Source organism: Pimephales promelas, chromosome 10 (genome assembly GCF_988280905.1).
Source record: "Pimephales promelas chromosome 10, fPimPro1.hap1.1, whole genome shotgun sequence".
NCBI classification, from domain to species: Eukaryota; Metazoa; Chordata; class Actinopteri; order Cypriniformes; family Leuciscidae; genus Pimephales; species Pimephales promelas.
The window spans coordinates 3,576,329-3,597,587 of record NC_142778.1 but is presented as its reverse complement, the minus strand read 5'-3'; the positions used below and the strand labels follow the sequence as shown (position 1 = coordinate 3,597,587).

General features: G+C 36.5%; 1 protein-coding gene and 1 long non-coding RNA gene across 4 annotated transcripts in view; both read right to left on the bottom strand.

Annotated features, from left to right (window-relative positions):
* The window catches only part of sphkap (SPHK1 interactor, AKAP domain containing), a 137,436-nt gene that overhangs the window by 102,020 nt on the left and 14,157 nt on the right, over positions 1-21,259 (bottom strand). The window lies entirely within an intron of this gene.
* On the bottom strand, positions 18,569-20,969 carry LOC120459103 (uncharacterized). The gene is made up of 3 exons (XR_016169825.1): positions 20,740-20,969; positions 20,236-20,327; positions 18,569-18,856 (listed from the first exon to the last, which is right to left on the bottom strand). It is a non-coding gene; the product is annotated as an uncharacterized LOC120459103 (long non-coding RNA).

Genomic DNA, 21,259 nt, shown 5'->3' with positions numbered 1-21,259 from the left:
AGTGGTCACTAAAACATATCCGTAATGACCAAATAAATGAGAATGACAAATGGACACAGTAAAGAGCAATAACACAAACATGAACTATATTAATATGAACTCATTTTAGGGGGCAAATGTACATTTTTCTATGTTAAATTTTTAAAGTTTTTCAAATTTAAGGAAACATTACAGAAAATACATTACTTACTTGATCCAATACTTTTGATTATAATTTAATATGCAATATATTTACTATATTTGCCTTTTGTGTGAGTTTGCTCTAAACAGGCAAAATAATTCATCTGAACTATTTTATTGATAATGTATTTGAATATTACTGCATTTAAGGCAACTAAATGTGTAATGACAACATATGTTTTACATTCCTTTAACTCATTAAAATATGTTAAAGGAGTACCTCACTTAAAAAAAAAAAAAACTTTTGCTGATAATTTACTCACCCCGTGATAATTTACTCACCATGTCATTCTTTCTTCAGCCGAAAAGAAATTAAGGTTTTTGATGAAAACATTCCAGGATTTTCTCCATATAATGGACTTCAATGGGAACCAAACGGCTCAAAGTCCAAAAGACAGTTTCAGTGCAAACTGCAAACTGTTCAAAGGGCTTTAAACAATTACAGATGATGAATAAGGTTTTTATCAAGCAAAACGATCGCTCATTTAAAACAAATAAAAAACAAATTGAGTTTTATAAACTCAAATGCTCGCCTCTGTACTGTGATGCGCGTTTGTGACTAGGGGTGTCACGATTCTCCAAATCCTCGATTCGATTAAGTTATCGATTCTAAGGTCACGATTCGATTCGATTCTCAATTTAAAAAAAAAAAGTAAAGCGCAGATTGCTATGCAATTTTTAGACTACACATTTATGCATTATGCAATATAAATTTGTTCATGTACACTACACCATTGCCAAATTTAAAATATAACAAAAACAAGTAACATAACTTAATAGTATAACATTTAAAGCCCCTGAAATGACTAGAAAAAAAGTTTAGTTAATTTTGATGAACGAGATTGAAGAATAGAGTCAGTAAAACGATCCGAACTTTCCATCACGGACGCGACATGGGGCGTGGCAGTATCGACGATACCATTTTTTATTTCGATTTCGATACCATTGAATTAATTTCGATCGATTTCGATTTAATATCGAAATCGTGACACCCCTATTTGTGACTCTCCTGTTCGAACTCGTTTATCAAAATGAACGAATCTTTTTCGTGTCATTTGGTTCATTCGACTAACGAAATGAACTAGTTGACTCGGGAAAAGATTCGTTAATTTTGATGAACGGTTCGAATAGGAGAGTCACGAACGCGCATCACAGTACAGAGGCGAGCATTTGAGCTTATAGAACTTAAACTTTTTTTTTTTTTTTTTTTAAATGAGCGATCGTTTCGCTTGATAAGAACCTTATTCATCATCTGAAATCATTTAAAGCCCTTTGAACAGTTTGCATTTTGTACTGAAAGTGTCTTTTGGACCTTGAACCGTTTGGTTCCCATTGAAGTCCATTATATGGAGAAAATCCTGGAATGTTTTCATCAAAAACCTTAATTTCTTTTCGACTGAAGAAGAAAGAAAGACATGGACATCTTGGATGACATTGAGGGTGAGTAAATTATCAGCAAAAGTTTTTTTTTTAAAAAGTGAACTACTCCTTTAAGTCAGTGTAATGTGATTTAAGTTGAAAAGACTTAAACATCTAAGTTGATTGTACTTAAAAAAAATTCACACATCTACCACATCACATCACATCTACCTTCACGTCGAGTGGTAACTGGCAATAACATTATGATAAATGTCTATATTGGCAGCCAAGACTAACTGTTCTCTCTTTGCAAGTGTAAAAAAGATCTTATCTCTAATTTCAAGTTCCCATTACTTGACTCTTTGCTAAGTCAAAATGAGAAGAAGTAAAACGAGTCTGTGTGTAGAGGCATATGACTGAGCAGGAAGAGAAATCAATTTTATCGACAAGAGAGGACGACACGTTAATCATTATGGTTTCGATTAACAAAATATTCCTTAAAGAAACAACGCTGATCACCTAGTAAACAAACCTGGAAAAGGTCAATGTGTAATTGATAACAAGAGCACTGGAGACTGTATAGATACACAGTTAATATTTCAAATGCAAGGCAATGCAGACGACTCATGTTACACACTTCTGTCATCAAACTCTTAGCTTCAAGTTTCTGGACATTTCTAGAGGTCAACGTTTGTTGTTTTCATTTCCAACAGCAAATGGAATAAATCCAACACTGAGAAACTCAAAGGAAACATGAAAAGCCCTTAATAACAGAAAAGATAATCTCATTTTCTATTCGACTTATAACGCCAATTCAATCAAAACCTGATTATGACATTTTTGTAAGTGTAAACAGAGCAAATAACACTCAAAATGTTTTCCAGTATAGGAACTGACTGGAAGCTTTGTGTCACGGTTATGTTCAGTTCAGCCCAGCTCACACTACAGGATTTTAAGCCCGAATCATTGAGCTCACCGATACGTCTGGCGATGAACGCTCGCCAATCTGTTAGTAAAGCCAACAACGCACCAAAGACGCTCGCAGACGCTTCGCCGAGCCCAGAAAAATATCTAGCATGCTAGATATCCAGAGCCGTCACACGACTCAACCTCAGTGATGTCATGAGCTACAGCCAATCAGAGCAAGGAATGGGTTGAGGTCAGCGGGTAAATTTTATTTTTTATTTTTTTCGCAGAGCAAATCATATGCAAATCACCTACATAATTTAGGGTGTAGTATAAGTAGGTAAACTGGGACGCAGCGAGTCTGTCCGGTCATGTTTCAATAAGTGTGTGTCTCCTGCTTCCTGTTTGAATTTGTACATATTTGGATTCTTATATAGCCTTGTATTGGAAGTTTATTTATTTTTTCTTATTCATCAGTCACACGTTACAGTTACACTTTTTACTTAATTTTTTAGTTTAAAAAAAGTAAATTTCCGACGTTTTGTGACAACATCGGAGCATGAAGTAAGTTGTCACAATGTAACCTGTCAGTGTCAATAAACCAGCAATAGCTGATTTTAAACTGTGAAGCAATTATGGGTTTTTGAATTAGATAACCACAAAAACTTAAAATATACTGAAATATACCTCGTCAGCTCAATTTTTTTCATTATATATTTTGAATTAGTTTTTATTTAATATTTTCAATTTTCATTTTAGTTAAGGTTAATCGTTTTTTTTTTTTACAATTTTATTATTTTTTAAAAAATATGTGTAGTCTTTCTTTCTTAGTTTGTTATTTTAGTACATCAAGTTAAACTAAATGAAAATGTGACATCTTGCTATAGCAAATATAGAAATAAAATAAAAGGATAAAACTTTAACTTATTTTATCGGTTAATGTTTTTATTTCAAGTAACAATTTTAATGGTTTTAGATTTAGTTAAAATAACCCTGTGACAACTTTCTGAATGAAAATAGCCCCGACATGCCACATGCAATACAATTCGCTTTCACAATGAAAACATTTAAGAAACTGTTTTAAACATATATCATATCCTGAAGCAATCTACCCCTGTCCTAACTTGACGCAAAACTGAAATCCAGAGATGGTTGATCTGAAAGTCAATCTGGACAGGACCAGTAAGGCTATTCCAGTGATACCCATATTCCAGAGTTGGGAAAGTAGGATGCATGTATATAAGACTAGGCCTAAACCACAACCTAATTATCATGGCAATGAAATAAGTGCTTTTGGGAGTTTCAACCAATTATGAAGGCATTATATAATCATGACAAAAGAAGATAAATGTGGCAATAAAAAAAAAACAGGATAAAAAGTGTTTCTACATTAGAGCAATAATAAAGCGCACATCCCTGAGGGGAGTCGTGCCTCCACACTGACATTCATAAAGGCCCGTTCAGTTTTACTGCACCTCAGTCATTGTAATTGATTTAATTCTGTTATAAATGTTCCTGTCAGTCAAATGTCAAGAGAGTCACATCCCTAATGTGCATGAGCGCTTTGACTAAATGACCAAATTAAATCTATAATTACGGCTTTATAAAACAACCCCAAAATTACTATTAGACTTAATTAGTGAAATTTTCAACAATGAAGAAACAAAACAAATTCATCAGACCTTCAATTTAAACAATTTAAAATGTTTTAAATGTTCTCAGATTCTGCTGAAATGTTGAATTAATTAAACAATTTAATGATAATTCTTTGCAAATATTAAAATACAATAAATAAAAATAAATCAATCAATATAGAAACTGAAAATACAAAATCCAGGATTATCCGCACAGCAGAAGTTATGTAGGGCTGCATTAAAGAAACAGAAGTCAAACATTTTCTGATTTACTTCCCAAAATGCCAATATTTTAGACAGAAGATGAATACTATGAATATGAAAAAAAAAAAAAAAAAAGATGTTCCTTCTAACTCAGACAAACTCATTTCAGAATGCATACTTTTCTACACTTCCACATTTTACAGGAATTATCTTCCATTTCATTCCAAAAAATGATATTCTCTGCTTGTGTAAACGTATATTTGATATGGTCTTTTTATACTTTATTATTTCTGGATTTTAAAATTCTTTGCCAGTGTTGTGTTTTGACAGCCTTGCCCCTGAAAACAGGATGGAAAGTTTGTGGGGTTAAAGGTCAGCTGATGTATTTTGTCTGCATATTTGACAGCAGACATCAAGATGAAAGAATGTGTGCACATGCATAAGAGTTTTAAAGCTGTGTGTCCTCCTATAGAAACACAACGTAATGATGAATAACACACATAATGACAGGAGTGTCATTTAAAACTTTCTGTTGCAAACACAGGGGCTTTTTCCAACAGACGGACGGACGGACGGACGGATAGATAGATAGATGTACAGACAGACAGACAGATAGATAGACGGATAGATGGACAGACAGACAGATTAGATAGATGGATGGATGGATGGATGGATGGATGGATGGATGGGTGGATGGATGGATGGGTGGGTGGGTGGATGGATGGATGGATGGATGGATGGATGGATGGATGGATGGATGGACGATTAGATAGATAGATAGATAGATAGATAGATAGATAGATAGATAGATAGATAGATAGATAGATAGATAGATAGACAGATAGACAGATAGACAGACAGATAGATAGACGGAAAGATGGACAGACAGACAGACAGATAGATAGATAGATAGATAGATAGATAGATAGATAGATAGATAGATAGATAGATAGATAGATAGATGTACAGACAGACAGACAGATAGATAGACGGATAGATGGACAGACAGACAGATTAGATAGATAGACGGATAGATGGACAGACAGACAGACAGACAGACAGACAGATAGATAGATAGATAGATAGATAGATAGATAGATAGATAGATAGATAGATAGATAGATAGATAGATAGATAGATAGATAGATAGATAGATAGATAGATAGATAGATAGATAGACAGATAGACAGATAGACAGACAGATAGATAGACGGAAAGATGGACAGACAGACAGACAGATAGATAGATAGATAGATAGATAGATAGATAGATAGATAGATAGATAGATAGATAGATAGATAGATAGATAGATAGATGTACAGACAGACAGACAGATAGATAGACGGATAGATGGACAGACAGACAGATTAGATAGATAGACGGATAGATGGACAGACAGACAGACAGACAGACAGACAGATAGATAGATAGATAGATAGATAGATAGATAGATAGATAGATAGATTTCAGTATTACTGCATTTGAAATGTAAAGGAAAGTAATTTTACAAATATGTTCATAAATGCAAAAAAAAAAAAAATCTAACTTTGTAACCACCCACACACACCCACCCACACACACACACACACAATGTTCATGTTTTACTTGTATATACCATACAAAAAGTATATTCTCTCCCCTTACACTAAACCACAGAGGATGTTCCATTTTACATTTGTAAAGCATCATTCAGTTTTATTTATACACCGTTTCCCTCATGGGGACCAAAAAATGTCCCCGAGAAGAACAAGGATTTCAGATATTGACATCTTTGTGTGGACATTTTATCCCCATATGTAGGGTTTACCAGCGCGCGCACACACACACAGAGAGAGAGAGAGAGAGAGAGAGAGAGAGAGAGAGAGAGAGAGAGAGAGAGAGAGAGAGAGAGAGAGAGAGAGAGAGAGAGCTTGAATCTCTGTAGGTAGAGCTAATCCCAGAGTAACAGGGAAATAAAAGACCAATTTTCTCTTCATTCAGCCTGTTGTGACAAGCAGTAATTTCTCTCCTGCTTTCTCTTTTCACAATTACAAAGATTGAAATATCCGTAATTCTTGTCCCTAGGACATTTTTTGGTCCCCATGAAGAAAACAGCTCATAAATCATAGTACATTATGTTTTTTGAAAATCTAAAAATGCAACAAAAAAAAAAAAGTTTTGTGATGAGTAGTTTAAGGGTTAGCTACAATATAAAATCATTATATTTATAGAATGACCTCATAAAATATGTAAATCCAACATTTAATCAAGATCTATTTTTATTACCACACACATACACAAAAATCATCCAAGTGAACAATAGCCTTTAAAATGACGTAAAATACATTTATATTAACGATGAAGAACTAATAACGGCTTACAAAATGAATTAAAATCAAGTAATAATATGGTTTTGTTGAACAACACTGTTAAAATACATAATGTAATACACATAAACTTATGTGCATCATGCATTGTAACAAATGCCTGGGTGCCGTGATTGCTGTTGACACTTTACAGCACGATCAAATCCTTGTTTAATATTAGCCAAGCGGCATTTTAATCAAATGTCCACTTATTCTTTAACATTTGGCCACTTCTTTACAATCGAAATACTAACGCCACTGTAATTTTCAGAAACATGCAAACTCAAAGCGAATTAATAATTGCACATTTGGAAACACTGATGTATTCTCCTATGTTGCCTTATAGGTTTATAAATGATTTGCATTACAAGTCTAGTGAAATGACACACATTGCGCTCCCAGCAACCCAAACTCACAGCATTTCAAGAGATGAAGTTTGTTAACCGATCTGTTACACACATGTGAATAATAACTCTGAAAATCAGAGCGTGTCAGACTTTATATGTGTTCCCAAATGCACGTTTTTGGAAACCCCAAAGGGTAAAAAGAGAGATTGAACAACATTTAAAAAAGAAAAATCAATATACTGATCAATAAATTGAATTCTGCAATTTGTGAGGGCTGTACTAGTGTACTCATTACCCCAGGATGGTGAGAGAGAGAGAGAGAGAGAGAGGGAGAGACTGAGACAGAGATGGAGAAGGCCATGATCTCACTCAATCAGTGAGACTCAATTACTTAATAATGTCTCATTATTGAGCCCTGATTAACCCTCATCCATCTCCTGATATCACGACAATGACACGTAGAGGACGAGAGGCGTTCATTCCCTCTTCCTGCTTTACAGCCACAGCAGTTTTGTGTCTGCGTTTTGCCTGCAATTCCTTCATTTCACTTTCTAGTTTTAGTCATCTTATTCCATCCCTGCATTCATTCACCTCAAAATTGTCAGCGTGTCATTTTTAGATCTAAGAAGGTCTGCCTATAAGAAAGTGAGAAAATAAGATGTCATTATTTTTCAGTTGTTTCTCCTAGACTTGAAACTACGAATGGAAGCCTCTCAGGTCTCAATAATGTTTCTAAATAAATAAAATAACCAGCTCAAAAACCAATCTAAGGATAGTAAGGAATCACAATTCTTGTAGTTGATCTGTGAAATGGACATTAACCTGTCAACAATTATCGTATTTGCAATACATTGTATTTTCCAAAGAAATTTTAGGTGAAACAGCTGAAAGTAAATTAACAGAATTACTGAGATCTCCATTAAAGTCAAAAGGGGTGGTAAAATGCCATTTTCACAAGATGTAAAATAAATATCTGATGTTATGTGTGTATGTGAAGTTTAAGCACAAAATTCCTTACTTTGATAATGTTGTTTATGCTCAAACAGCAACATTACACACTAACTCAAGTTAGAAAAGTCAAATCATACTTCACCACCCCTTTAATGCACACTTCTGGTTTTGTACATGATTCATCAGTGCAGATTGTGTGAAAAAAAAAATAAAGATTTTAATTTATCACAATATAATTCTAATCAGACTAAAATCATTTTATGCAAATAACTCACATTTAATCCTACACCATTCTGGTACTGTATAACAATCACTTTTTCCGACCCAATCAATTCCTGATGAATACAATCAAATCCTATGCTTTTTTCCTCATTGAATATCCAGTTTGACTTGGAAATACACCAGATTACAGAAGCAGAATGTTGTGAATGAAGTTTCACATTAACTTTAACCCTCATTTTATGTTCCAGTCATTTTGACCTGGAGAGAAAAATGACCTTATGCAACTCAATCAGCTCCAAAAAGAAATACAAAATCTGTGCTAATTCAAAGAAGGCATGTTGTCAAAAAGATAGAATCCAACATTTGGCGATAATAAAGCACAATGAGAGATTTAGGGCGTTTTCAGACCTGTAGATCATTTGCTTTGTTCCGAGTAAGGGACTTAATTTGTTACGATATTAGTAACATTATTAGAATACTAGATTCAAGAGCGGAAGAAGAAAGAAAGAATAGGTGCTTGCTTACTCCCTACTAGGTGCATTGGCCCCGAATTATATATTTAATAATGCCGTTAGAGCGGGATTCGAGGCTTCGTCGACTCGAGACAGCATTCTTGCAATGAATGGAAAAGAGCAATATGGCTAAGCCACGCCCCCTCCACTCACTCGGACACACAGTCAACATTCGGGGACAGGCGCTATGCCAGCGGTCACAGTAGGAGACATTTCACTGGAGGCAGAAAGATTATATATCATGTCGAAGTCGCCTAAAGGGCCTTAACTATGCATTGGGGGGTTATATTAATAAATTTTATAGTTGAGAAGGTCGATGAAAAGCTTCAGCTCCAGGCAAAAATGTACAGGTTACAGTGTAAAATTGATAAACCGCATATTGTTGCCATCGCCGTTTGGTGCTACAGTATATACATGAATCATTCAGGACAACATTGTTGACATTTGTTATCTTGGTTTTTACAGATACGTCAATGAAGCTAAGTGACGTGATGTACAACGTAGCTAGAAGCTAACGTTAACATTTTCTGATTTTAGTCTAACGTTAGCCTATAGTTACGTTAGCATTTTAAAGATAAAGTTCAGATACGTTGTTGACTTAACTTAGAACAGATGTAGACCTCCTTGTTTAATTTATCCACGTTTAGTTGGTGCTGTGGTCTACCGCATAACTTAATCCAGAGCAGACTCTTATCTCGGTTGAGATGTGGCTTGGGAAAGGGTAAAAAATACACACCGTCGCCCAGCCTCTCGGAAACCTAGTGTCGGAGCTGTATAGACCCCAAGCACACCGTTTGAAAACGAATAAAAACTGACTAACTGCAATGCATTTCAATGGATTTGGAAGCAGAGAATGTCCGAGTGTATTGGGTTAGCTGCACACTGTGATTGGCTCATCGCGTTTGAGGGCGTGGCTTAGCCATAGGTCAATTCCAAAACATTTTCTCTTTGGATTTCAACTGCGATAACTAATTTGCTCACTCACTGAATAAGACACTGCTGCTTTTTATGTAACACATTTCCCATTATGAACAATGATCCCACTTGGTTCTTTGGGTCGGATTGCTTTCTCACCTCGCCCACCCTGGAGTTCGTTTCCAAGAGGGCCGAGACCACCTCGTTCAGGCGATCTCAGAGCCATCGCGGTGTTGAAATAAGCCTAAATGAACATAACACACCAGGGGCTCTATCTTGCACCCGGCGCAAATGACTTTATTCACTGACGCATTCATCATTCCTATTTTGCACCTGCGCAAAGCGGGCTTTTTCCCTCAACAGACGCACGTCGGTAAACTAGGAAATGCTCCCCGGGCGGGTCGGCGCAAAAAGGAGGCATGTTTCGGCGCAAACAATCCCAATGACGCGTTGCGCGTACATTCAGATGCTATTTTAAGTGCGCATGCTTGGCCATAATACAGTGTGAACAACGCGCATACACTATAGATGATTCTCTCATCTACACAGATGCATTTTACTTTTTGCAAATGATACATTATTATAAGGAAAAATATATAAACACAAAGGAAATCATTGTTGTGTTCATGACGATAGGAAAAATAGGCATAAAACTTACACATTTAACCAAATTATCATATGCATGTTTAACCGAAGCTAATTTGGGTGGGTTTGTCTCATCCCCAATGTCACTTCTCTTTCTTTTACGGCCCTGACGACAACATCGATCTCCTCGGCTGTTAACTGATTGAAGTGCGCCTGGTAAATGCGCCGTTATAATAGTATTGCGCCACGGAACAAGCGCACCTCGTTCATCACGCTCTTAAAGGGAATGTCATATTGGTTTTTTCTCTTATTGGTTTGTTTCCCGTTACGCCCAAACCACACCTATGAATAATGAAGCTACTCCAGACCAACCCCTTTTAGATTCACGGCAGGCGCAAGAGGCATTTATCCTGCCGGTTAAATCCGCCCACAAAGTTACTTGTGCTTTGCGCTTAGACACTTGCGTTCCAGATCGTTAAAATAGGGCCCCAGGTTCCCAAACGAACCAGGAGTGAAAACGGCATTTTCAAATAACAATAGTGAAAAAAAAAGTTAAAGTCGTCGTGCTCTATCATAGACATATACACTAGACCTCACCTTGGCTACAGCAGTTCATTGGAACGAATGCGTCAATAGAGCCGCCATCTTGAAACGGGGGAGCCCCTCCACTTTAATGCATCTGCGTCAATGTAGTAGACACAGGTCTAACGGAAATAAAATCACCATAAATCATCATGAATGCGATTTTTCTTGTTTTTTTGGTTTGTTCCAACGGTCAGACATGTATTTATCATTGATTACAGAAAGAAATTTTTTAAAATTTTTTTTTTAAAACATTCTTCCTAGTTCAGATTTCATCCGTGAACATCATACGCTGCACAAAAGTCCGCCACCATCAATGAATTCGAAGTAAAAGCAGAGATAGCAGCGTTACCTAGCTACTTCCTATGACAAGACCCCTGTTCCAAGATGGCGGCGGTTTTGACGCATGCTTAGAACCCCAAGGTGAGGTCTAGTGTATATGTCTATGGTGCTCTATAAAGGAGTAACATTTTCCATTGTGTCATTTTTGTGACCTTGTTTTCTTTTTGAGTGTGAAAGTGCTTGAACTGGCTTGTTTGTGTTTGGATCAATGCAAACCAAGGATGAAAGTCGACACTTGACCACAATGACTCTGTCGGCTTATCGCCGTGCTACCGTGGCAACGTTGGTATCCATAGTGACACTGATATCTGCATCGCCAGTAGACGTTTGATCTATAACATCACTCTCGACAGATCCCTTTATAATTAAATGCCATTGATTGAATCTCACCTCTCCACCTGTCTCGCTTTACTTCCCTATCTCTTACTCACACAAACATACATATACACGAAGTGGAAAAAAAGACAAATAATGAAAAATCCCATCCTATCGTAATGAAGATCTAAAAGGGTACGGCACTCAATTACTTCTACGCTGTGTATCAAAAAAAAATCTTCCAAAGGATCTGATTGGTCTTCTTTGGACTAAAAGTACAGTGTAATTACTACAGTAAAGGCAGCAGGAGACGCACCGATAAGACAGATTTGAACAACCACCTGCTGTACTGACTCTGAACTACAAGAAAGGGCTTCTGGCGATCTGCTTCAGATTAAATAATGAATCACATTCTTTGATGTACAAAGCACAAACCTTCTCTGACATGTAAAAACAGAAAGAAACTGGCTATCATTCATTCAACCTGTGACCTTCTAGATGCCCTTACGTTTCTTCCAAAAGTGTGAAATGCCCTCAGTACATGCATTCACAGGCCATTTGAGCTGAGCTCTATCGAAGCTGAAATTGCTGTGGCCTGTGTCACTTAGTTGGTTTCTTTCTGCTGAATATTAATGAGCAATATGCTAACTACCATTCTTTCACTTAATAACACAAACACTGAAATGGCCCTGCTACGAACACGCAAGAAATGGTAGAGAGCATTTCAATTCAAGAAATAACAAGATCTGCTCTTTTTCTGTCTCACTCGTTTTCATTTCCTTTCGGTGGCTATCTTTATCAGATACGCATACTGTTTGAACAGAGCAATAGGATGATGAACATTCAACATATGCTGTGCATTGGATGGCAGACTTCTCTTAAACTTTAGTTTCTGCTCCATAAATTCCCAATCTAAAGCTTTCACACCAACTGATTCCACTAGATTGCATTGTTTTCTCTCTCGTTCTCTTTTCTGCATATTTGTCATCTCATTCTTCTGTTCATGCATCAATGAATACATTAAAGTGTAATTATTTTTTACATAAAAGTGCCCATATTATTCTCATTTAAACATTCATTATTTAAAGGTGCATTGCGCAATTAAGTCTCTGAGTTTTGCAGAACTACGTTTAGTAGACATTTGATCTAAAACACTTTTTTAGCGTTTATGCAGGGCCGGCTCGTGGTATAGGCAAATGCTAAGGGCGCTACCACTCAAGGGGCACCAAAATGAGTGAACGAGTGAATTTTTTTTAAAAATTTTTTTACTAATACTATTTTAAAACCATTAATTCGAAATACTACAAAATAAAGCAAAGCAACTCCACAAAAACTTAACTAAGTCCTAAGATTGCTGCCATAACAAACACTTTTGCTAGTGCTCAATGAATAGTTTGTGCATGAATGACATTTGGAGCAAGACATCTGTTTTATCTAGAGCGGCTAAAAAAAATTAACAAAATAAACCCTCACTGAACATACTTAAGCTTGATTATGACACTGTTTTCTTCTAGATCTGCTAGATACTGTAAAGCTGCTTGAAATAATTTGTATTGTAGGCTAAAAGCGCTATATAAAAATAAAGGGGACTTGACTTAAAATGCTAGATGTAATGCTCTTGCTATATATATATATATATATATGAATGACTAAATAATCACCAACACAAATGTTGGGATGAAATGTGCTGTAATGCATGGGGCGCCAGGTAAAAATCTTGCCTAGGGCAGCAAATTGGTCAGGGCCGGCCCTGCGTTCATGTAAACACTACATTCAGACTCATTAATCGGAATGAATTCAGTTAGATCGAAACAAAAGCTGTGCATGTAAACAATGAATGTCGACCACAGAAAGTAAAAGCTGAATCCCGGACATCGAATGCCGGACATGTCCGGGAAAAAGAGGACGGTAACCGCTACTACTCAGCTTTCTCCACAGAACAAGAGCCTGCTAGCTTAGCTTGCAAAAAAGATGGCTGACACTATGTGCAATCCCAATCCTCCATAATGCATCCGTCTGCATATTCAGCAACTTCGTCCATATTTTCAAAGCATTTCTGCCGGTGAAATCAGACGCACTGGCACTGATCTGTGATTGGTCGGTTAGCGCAGTAGGCCCAACCCCCTATGGGCGGGTTTGAAAGGGGAACTAGTGCTTGTAGTCTTTACAGAAATCCCCCCTCTTACACTTCCTCCTAAAATGACGTAAAATTACTATTTTTTCAAGTGAAAAAGGTAAATAGCGGATTTCTCTCGTCTCAGGGGAAAATGAGAGTGTGTTGCACGACCATTCAATAGTATGACTTGGTTTCTAACAATGGAAAGCTTAATGTAAATGGGTGGAGTGTCCATTTAAATTACTTATATAGTATTATTAGTTGAAATAAAAATAAAAACTGGTTCTGCTAATCATTAAATAGGCTATTTGGATGATTGTCAAATCATGATCATCACTTGAACTTGGAGTTCATCCAGCTCGAATGCAAAAGCAAGATGTCCCCATCAGCAACACGTATGAGGACCGAATTTCCTTTTTCGAACAGCTTTTATTGGTGCAACCTACAGTCAGATTGAGGCAGTCCAATTAAATTATATTTTAGACGAGTAAAATCATTCGAATATAGTTTTATGTCAAAAAACAAAAAGTGTTTTATGTCAAAAACATTTTTTATCTTGCATTTCTCTGTAAACACATGTAGAGCTGTGTTCACACCGCAGTAATTACAGTAGCATAATGCACGAGAAAGAGAGGGTTACAGATTATCACAGACCAATGCATATGAGTGTTTAATTTCTGCTTGTCTCTCTCTATCTTTCCTGCTGTGAATTGCTCTACATGAATCAGTGAGGCTAAACAGCAGCCATTCTTGTTCTCTAAAGCCATGAAATTGAGCTGTGAGTATGTGTGTGTGTTTCTATGTTGAATGAAGGATTAAACCCAAGATGATTTTTTACAGACTCTGTGTGCAACTGCAGCCAGACTCAGAATACCAAATGCTGTTTGTGCGTTACGAACCCGCCACTGGAGAAACTGGTGTTTTTTTTTACCCCAAAATATGTCACGTGTTATAACCACTCTTCATACATTTTATTAATCGGCGCGTAGGCGAAATGAGCAATGCATGGCTATAAAATGAAAAGGCAATATTTGCTGTCTCTCTTCCAGGTGTTTGCTAACTAAGTAGTTGAAAACGAGATTGTGAACATTGTGAGGCTTTCACTTTAACTCACTCTGGCTTATGGGATGAACATGCAAATCTATTTTCTCATACGTTGCGGATTTGGCTTACATGCTCAATTATAAGTGAAAGAGTGAATTAACTGTTCATTCATGCTGACATCACCACATCCGTTCTGAATGCACCTTGTCACATAGTCTACCGGACTTTACCGTCAGCATAAAGCCGTGTAGTATAGTAATATAAGAAGAAAATATAAGAAGCATATTATTTCTAAAAGATCATGCACTCTAAACAATAAAAAATTGGGGTAAAATATGGACAAACCCAAATATTGGGTTAAATATGTCATTTCAAATTAACCCAACTTCAACTTTCACTTTCAACTGTAAATTTGTAATTGCATTTTTAACCCAACATTTGGGTTTGTCCATATTTGACACAAATTTGGGTTCAACTTCAAACAACCCAGTATTTTTTAGAGTGTGTGACACCAGGACTGGAGTAATGGCTGCTGTAATGGAAAGTCAATTTAAAATCAATATTGAACAATGTTAATGTTTTTTTTTTTTACTGTATTTTTGATAAATGCAGCTTTGGCAAGCATTCCCAGAGAGAAACATAGTGTCGGCCCAGATCCGGCACCACATCTGGTAACATTGAATCCACATGTACCAGATGTGGCCCGGATCTGGGCCGACACTATGTAGGGGTTAGAGTCTTCATTGATTCAAAAACTTTAAAAATCCCATACCAACCCCAAATTTGTGAATGTCACAGCATAAAAAATGCATAGTACAGTATATTTATGATACAATTTCAATTGCAATACAATTAAAAGCGCAGTGCAGCAGGAGAGGATTTCACTTATCACGTGACAAGAGTGAGGAGAGATGATTGACAAGGAGATGGCAGAGGATTTTACATTACAAAAAAGTATATCTTGCGTGGTCAGTAAAGCCATTCCCTCTACATATCCACTCTAAAAATTGCTGGGTTGTTTTAACCCAACTTTGGGTCAAATATGGACAAATCCAGCCATTGGTTAAATTTTTAAATTACATTTTAACCCAACATTTGGGTTACTTTGTCCATATTTAACCCAAGGTTGGGTTTTTAGAGTGCATCATTTCCATATGATTTTGGGGATTTGTTATAGGGTTAGGTTTTATGGGTAGTTAGGACAAATGTTGATCCAGGAGTATGTATAACTTGGCAAAATCCCCGGTGACACTACACATAGTTTGAAAGTGAAAATAAAAAGCAAGTGCACATTCTTGAAAGTGGCTCCCTCAAATTATATGTTCCTAAAAGTGCTCATTACATCAGTTTGGTAGTTTCTAAACACCTTTGTCAGACATTTCCCGGAGAACTTATAAAAAGCTGTGCGCTCTGAAAATTGCATAAAGATAGCCAATCAGATTAGCTAGCCAGTGCTTGGGATTTCAGTGAGCAATGTTGGGAGGCCGAGACCACGTGCCCCATGTAGTTCACCGCTGACCTGGAATCAGGTGGGTCTCTTGCAATTAGGGGGCACAGAAAAGCCAACTGGCCAGAGAACAGAAGCAAAGACCTCACAGATGGGTCAGGACCCCTGTTTTGTGATTGGACGCAGTGGAGCATGTAGACATGCTCCGAGCAGGAGGAGATTAGAGAGAGGAGGACAAACTTATGCTACTAGTATCACTCTGTGTCAAATGAAAAACAGATCTCCTCCTTATATCTTTAGTCTGAATAAGTTGACAGCTGTAATTCATTCTCCTACTCTCTCTCTTTCCCCTTCTTAAAGGGATAGTTGAAAAAATGTCAGAGAGGGCATTTTAGGGTACTCTCCCTCATGTTGTTTCAAAAACTATGCTCGGTAAAAAATGCTCGGTTGTATTAACCCAATTTTGGGTCAAATATGGAAAAACCCAAACGTTGGGTTTAAAATGTAACCCTATGGCTGGGTTTGTCCATATTTGACCCAAAGTTGGGGTGAAACAACCGAGCATTTTTTAGAGTGAAGCCATTCGAATGACATTCTTCAAAGGAACATAAAAGGTGAACTGCGAAAGAATGTTCTGTGCAATCTTTTTCATACACTCTAAAAATGTTAGGTTGTTTTAACCCAACTTTGGGTCAAATATGGACAAACCCAAATGTTGGGTCAAAATGTAATTAAAAAAATTAACCCCCATGGCTGGGTTTGTCCATATTTGACCCAAAGTTGGGTTAAATCAACCCAGCAATTTTTAGAGTGTATAATGAAAGTGCATGAGTGAAGCAACAAAATGACAAAAAAACTCTAAATGTATCATTAAACTACTAGTCCATAATTTGTGCACTATATCCAATAACTTGAGAAGCCATATGACAGCTTTATATGAGCAAAAGCCTGAAAATGTACTGTAACTCATTCGCTTTTGCTTTCAAACCTCATTTGCTCATGCATCCATTCACACAGTTGGAACAAACATTTAAAGACAATGTATTTAAATGGATAGGGTCACTAATGATGGGCAAAACTGGATGCAAGACTCTCAGAGAATAAAGTCTTATGCTACGTTCACACCGGACGCGAAGAGCGCGTCAAATTTGCGTCTACCACGTCTAGTTTGACGCTTGACCACTTTGTGTTAATTCACACGTCAAGAGTGAAACTGACGCGCATAAAATCAAAACTTTGAAGCGAAATTTACATGCGTCTCGTGCGTCAGAATCGAAACCCGTTGGCGGCCATCTTTTTTTATGTTGATCGAGCATTCATCGAGAGAGTCACCGCTCTGTATTTGCTCTGAAGAGCAGAACAGCGACGTGGGGATCATCGTCGCCGTATTGGTGTCCACCGGACCCTTCAGAGGCGAACCGTTTGGAGTTTCACCATTTGCTCGCTCCAGGAGCTGCGCCTGGATGACGGCTGCTGTCAGCGGTACTTCCGCCTGTCCCGCGCAAAGTTTGATGAGCTGTTGTCCCGCACCGGAGCGAGGATTACCTTCGCCCTCATCCATCTAATCTAGCTGTCATTTATTTTTGTTTTGATGATAAACAGAGCCAGCCTCCAAAAGTTATTAACCTGTCCTGTGATTATTTTCTCTCTCACGTCCAGACACGAACTTATGAGCATATGTTAGTTGTCTTTACATCTTAATAATACTTCATATAATCTAGATATAGAATGAATAACATTCAATACAAAACGAATATGTCTCGTATATAGAAATAAAGTTTTAAGTGATAAAATATTTGCTTTGTTGTGCATAAGAGTCCCACCATGCATTTAGTCATATTACAAAATAATTTATTGAAGCATCCAGATACTTCACCACGTGAGCAAGCACCCAGCTAACAATTTTTGGTTCCCAGAACGTTCTCAGAACGTTAGATTTTGGTTCCCAGAACGTTCTCAGAACGTTAGTTTTTGGTTCTCAGAACGTTACTTTTTGTGGTTTGTTTTTGGTTAGCTGGGAAAGTTTTCTTAACGTTCCCAGAACGTTAGATTTTGGTTCCCAGAACGTTCTCAGAACGTTGTTTTTTGGTTCTCAGAAAGTTAGTTTTTGGTTCCCAGAAGAGTGGTTTTTGGTTCCCAGAACGTTCTCAGAACGTTAGTTTTTGGTTCTCAGAAAGTTAGTTTTTGGTTCCCAGAACAGTGGTTTTTGGTTCCCAGAACGTTAGTTTTTGGTTCTCAGAACGTTATTTTTTATGGTTTGTTTTTGGTTAGCTGGGAAAGTTTTCTTAACGTTCCCAGAACGTTAGATTTTGGTTCCCAGAACGTTCTCAGAACATTAGTTTTTGGTTCCCAGAAGAGTGGTTTTTGGTTCCCAGAACGTTCTCAGAACGTTAGTTTTTGGTTCTCAGAACGTTATTTTTTATGGTTTGTTTTTGGTTAGCTGGGAAAGTTTTCTTAACGTTCTCAGAACGTTAGATTTTGGTTCCCAGAATGTTCTCAGAACATTAGTTTTTGGTTATCATAACGTTAGTTTTTGGTTACCAGAAAGTTCGTTTTTGGTTCCCAGAACATTACATAGACAATAGTTTTCTTTATGTTCAACAACAATTCATCTTTTTTTTTTACTTCAATAAAATACAACAGTAAATCTATATAAATAAACCTGTACAGTCCATGTTTTTGTCGATTCATTGTTTAATTGTTGATTAAAAACAGACAAAAAAACACAATTATATAGGCCTAGGCTGTGCATCACATTCAAAACAGGCAAAACAAAAGGTGAAACGAAAACAATTGTAGATCCTGCACTTGAAAGCCTCATCCATCTTCATCCATCTTCACCACAGTCATCTGTAAGAATAACAAATAGTAACATTATTACAAAGAAAAGTAAAAAAATATATATATATTCTTCAATCAGTCACTGCCATTTAAGTGAAATGACTGAACCTTAAAGGAACACTACGACTTTTTGGGACTTTAGCCTATTCACCTCATCCCCCATAGTTAGATAAGTCCATACATACCTTTTTCATCTCCGTGCGTGCTATAAGTCTGTTTGACGCACCCACCGCTAGCCTAGCTTAGCACAAAGACTGGATGTGAATGGTTGCGGCTTTCATACTAATCCAAATGAGTGACAAAATAACGAATACGTTTTCCTATTTACATGTTGTGGTTTGTATAGTCACAGACTGTGTATACCTGCATTTTTTGTGTTTTTTTATGTATTTATGTATAATATGTGTGCTAAACAAAAGTGTATATAGTTTCTCATTGATAATTGTCTTGAGATATTCACATTTATTCACATTTAAAACTTATTATTATAATCTCCTAAAGTCTTAGAATTTTTATGTTTTCAAGTTTATGATTATTTTTTATTATTTTTCATTTAATTTTGTAATACATGTTTATAAAAATACATGTTCACGGTTTTTATATGTAGATACATTTAATTTATTGTAATGATTTTATATTCATACAATCAATTGTTTTAATTTTTTTAAATAATTACTATTCAGTCACAAACTTGTTCTGCAAAGCAAAAAATAAGATAAATAAGAAAATTTTCGTCAGGACAGAAACTGTAATCTTTTCAACGTTATTGCATATTAGATGAGGTTTTCACGTTGGAGCTGTGAGTGTAAATTTTAGCATACAAGTATTTATTGTTCATGCTCGAGTCTTGTTACTCTTTTACCTTCATAGGTATTCCAGAGTTTAGGGGTAAAATGCGAGAAATCTCCTTTAGTGGACTTTTATGCTGGGCACTACTCACTGATCTATATAAACGACTTGATTGCTCATGACGTCATGTAAATTGAAGTCACCATATTCAATTGAATTAATAGGAAATTATTATCAATGTTAAAAACAGTTGTGCTGATTAATGCGTTTGTGTAAACCATTGTAACAGTTTAAACCATTTTTTCCCCTCCAAGATTCATTGTTAAATAGACCACAAACATATGAAGGGTAGTTTACACTAATGTTCAAACATTTGGGGTCAATGATAGATTTAAAAATTAATAGAACAAAAAAAGAAGAAATTCTTACTCAGCAAGGATGCATTACATTAACAAATATATTCAAATAAATGCTGTTATTTAAACCTTTCTATTCATCAAATAATCCTGAAAAACACAAAAATATGAAGCAGCACAACTGTTTTCAACACTGATAATAATCATAAATGTTTTTTTATTTATTGAGCTTCCTCGGCTCACCTGTGTCCTAACGTTACTTCTCCGGCAGCAGCTTTCTTCAGAAATGTTGAAGTAGTGGAGCTTTCTCTCTGTTATGGGTTATTTCGTTACTACTGAAATCACAGAACATTTAATCAAAATGTGTTTAACGTTACCATTGAGCTAACGTTAGTTTCGGCCAATTGCTCCTGAAAGTCCTGAAACATCACCGATACGTTACGTTTACGTTAAATAAATTAGCTCACTGTAAAACCCTTACAAAACCTCTCATTTACACATAATAGGTGATTAAAAGAAACTTTAATAAATAAAAGTTCAACCGAGTTAACGTGGATGTTAGTTAGCCTTGCTAACGTTAGCTGCTACCTCTTTAGCCTTGCTAATATGTTACCTCTACGGACTTTTTCCGAAGACTACACCATGTCGATAAAGTACATTTTTAACAGAATCGTGTCAAATACAAGTAGGAGAAATGTCGAAAACAGTTGTGAGTATTATTCGTGTGCTTTTAGAGAGTAATCTCACCTGAAAAAAGCCGTGAAAAGTTGAAACAACAGCGAGAGAGGGAGTTTTGTTGTTTACCAGTAGCAGTGGTCCCGCGCCGTTTCCATGGCAACTCTGCGCGCCGGCCGCTCCAGTGTTTGAGAGACTCGAAAGTTCACGTGCACGGCATTAATGATTAACCACGTCAAAATCATGCAGCACGTAAATATATACATACATACAATAAAGATGTCCTGAAAGTGCTTTGTAAATAGAATATGAAAGCAGTAGCCTATTGATTATATCAAATAACATTATTGTCGTTGAATATTCAGCTGTAAACCTGGACTTTCACAGAGAGCAATTGGTTATTAAATTAAACCTATAAATAACCTGCAGGGAACGTTCTGGAAAGGTACTCTTTAGGTTACAAAATTAAACCTAAAAATAACCAGCAGGGAACGTTCCCGGAACGTGATCTTTAGGTTATAAAATTAAACCTAAAAATAACCTGCAGGGAACGTTCCCGGAACGTTCTCTTTAGGTTATAAAATTAAACCCA